Source organism: Schistocerca americana, chromosome X (assembly GCF_021461395.2).
Source record: "Schistocerca americana isolate TAMUIC-IGC-003095 chromosome X, iqSchAmer2.1, whole genome shotgun sequence".
In the NCBI taxonomy this organism is placed as follows: Eukaryota; Metazoa; Arthropoda; class Insecta; order Orthoptera; family Acrididae; genus Schistocerca; species Schistocerca americana.
The window spans coordinates 507,281,068-507,284,101 of record NC_060130.1 but is presented as its reverse complement, the minus strand read 5'-3'; the positions used below and the strand labels follow the sequence as shown (position 1 = coordinate 507,284,101).

Genomic DNA, 3,034 nt, shown 5'->3' with positions numbered 1-3,034 from the left:
GTCAGCGGCAGAGCGTGGGACGTCATTTGCTCGACCGTCAGTGTCGTTTCCTGCTCTTGTAGCGTGGCTGGGCAGCTTATGCAGTATCTGATCAAAAGTTTTGGGGAACCCCCATGCAATGAGGAATTCACCAGTAGATATTATGGGAGGCGAACCCGCCAGAACGGAAGCGAGCAAGAAGTATTGTATTGTCAGCAGAGAAGCAGTAGCATCAGAATGGGTCTATCAAGTGAGATCGAAGACTTCGAACGTGGACTAGTCAATGGATGTGATAAATCCATCATGAGTAACAAATCCATCATGGACCATTCTTCCCTTCTAGAAGTCGACTGTTGGTAATGTGATTCTGAAGTGGAAGCGCGAAGGTACAACTATAGCTAAACCAAGGTCATGCACACCTTACGTACTACAGACGGACAGGAGCCGAAGTGCAGTGCGCAGGATGGTTGTATAAAATCACACGAAATCAACGAAAGGAATCACTCGTGAGATCTAAAGTGATAGCAGCAGTCCACCTAGCAGCATGACTGCCTAAGAAGCTAAAAACAGTGGGGTACAGTGGAAGAACTGCTTCTCATACTCCACACATTTCTGTAGTCAGTGCTAAGCGGTGTAAGGAGCGGCGCCAGCAGACAATGGATGGTTCGAAACAAATGAGTTGGAGTGATACAGTACGCTATGCCCGGTGGCAATCCGGTGGAAGGGTTTGGGTTTTGCAAAAGCTTGGGGGATAGTCGAATGTCTGGAGACATTAGTGGTTAAGTCAGTAGCTAAATTCGGATCAATAGGGTGTGGTTACCTATTTCGCTTAAGAAAGTGACAAGTGCTGAAGGAAATCAACACATTTTACAGCATCGTTCAAAAATGGTTCAAATGACTCTAAGCACTATGGGACTTAACATCTGAGGTCATCAGTTCTCTAGATTTAGAACTACTTAAACCTAACTAACCTAAGGACATCACACACAGCCATGTCCAAGGCCGGATTCGAATCTGTTACCATAGCAGCAGCGCGGTTCCGGACTGAAGCGCCTAGAACCACGCGGCCACAGCGGCCGGCTTTACAGCATCGTGTACTGAGTACAGTAGAGTGACAGTTCGGAGACAATGTATCTGTATGTCAATGCAGCCAGTCATAAAGCATCATCTGTGAGGCAATTTTATGTGTACAGTAACATTCCGAAAGTGGACTTGCCTCCACAGAGTCCCGACCTGCAATGCGTGGAAGACCTTTGTGATGATTTAGAACATCCAACGTCACCATCTTCACTGGTTTCGGCTCTTGAGGAAGAACAAGCTTCCATTCCTCCACATATGTTCAGATTAGCACTCCGTCTTCAGGCCAAGAGTGGCCTATCGGGACCATCGTCCTCAGTGGAGGATGTGGTTAGGAGGGGCGTGGGGTCAGCACACCGCTCTCCCTGTCGTTGTGATGGTAATCTTGACCGAAGCCGCTACTCTTCGGTCGAGTAGCTCCTCAGTTGGAATCACGAGGCTGAGTGCACCCCGAAAAATGGCAACAGCGCATGGCGGCCCGGATGGTCACCCATCCAAGTGCGCACCACGCCCGACAGCGCTTAACTTCAGTGATCTCACGGGAACCGGTGTATCCACTGCGGCAAGGCCGTTGTCTACATATGTTCAGATACCTAACTGAAACTGTAGCGTAATAGATGAGAGCAGAGGTTTCGAATTTTCGGTCTCCATGGTTAAATTTAATCTTACATTGTTGTTGTTCTCGTTTGTTGTCGAGGAAGTACGTGACATCAATGACATCAACATTTTTTGTGGCATTGAGTACAACGGAATTATTTGCAAAAGAAATAAGCATTTGAAATCTTATTAAAATTGATTTTACTATCACAAATCATAATCTTGTTCAATTAGCAGTAATTGAATATGAAGAACATATATTCTAGTATGTCAGCCTTTGCTTCGATTTTTACTTTTATACTTCAAGAGAACCAGTGTATTTCCCACTGTGCTAGCTACCATAAAATGCTCACAGCATAAAAATTCGAAGCACCACCAGCAACGTACGAAGGCGCATACGACACAGTCATATATTTTTAGCTTGAATGTCGTTAAGAAAATGAACCCCGATAACATTGCTGATTAACACGCGATCTGGCGATAATTTCGCGGCAAACGAAGCATATCAGTGCCAAACATATCATAGTATTATCTCGAAAGCTGGAGCCTACAATTGATTACCGATTTGGACGTGTATTTTATGAATTGTATTCTTCTACCTGTGATTTCAGTTTCCCGTGAGGTGAAAATAGGCACTTCTGCAATGGGCGTATGTAATTCTTCACCTATCAGTAAAATTATTCTTCGTGGGTTCGACGTAACGGCGTACGCTTTGGGAAAAGTACTTTTAATGAACACGTTGATACTACGCTTTCATCGTCAACCAGGCCATCGTACAAGGAGAGATAGCTTTACGGATACCACGAGTCAATAATGTACAGAAACTACTTCATTTTTACATACGCTTTGTCCAAAAATTGATGACAGCTCTTGCGTTCCTACAATTGCTTTATGACTAGTTGGAATCGAGAACCAAATCTGCAACTGACTTCTTGCAGACAAACGAAAACTGTAGGTAACCTTTCCCAGAACGTGTTAATCGGTACTGGGCAGTCTACGAATAGGCAAGCTGCCAATTACATAACAGTTATAACGTTGGGAGACCGAGGTGACGAAAGGAGGGTCGACTCGAGATAAATATAAAATGATCGATTCGCTGGTGTTCAATCGTTTTACAGTGGCTAGAAACAAGGGACATATGGTTACTACAGGAGCATTGCGGCAGTGGCTGCAACAGCCTCATTGCTGTTCGACAGTTTCGAATTCAAAGTCTCAAATGTCTGGTGCAATTCTGTCAAGGGGAACACAGAATTCGGCAGCGTCCTGTCGCCAAAAGCAACATTCTTTCAATTTCAGACCTCCACTATAATTCCAAAATTCGAACCTGATTTACTGTAGTTATAAGTACGGATCAAACAAAATGTCTCACATCTTATAGATA

General features: G+C 44.4%; 1 pseudogene; it reads right to left on the bottom strand.

Moving 5' to 3' along the window:
* Positions 1 to 1,514: 1,514 nt before the first annotated feature.
* Positions 1,515 to 1,632, bottom strand: LOC124557317 (annotated as a pseudogene).
* Between the last annotated feature and the right edge of the window lie 1,402 nt (positions 1,633 to 3,034).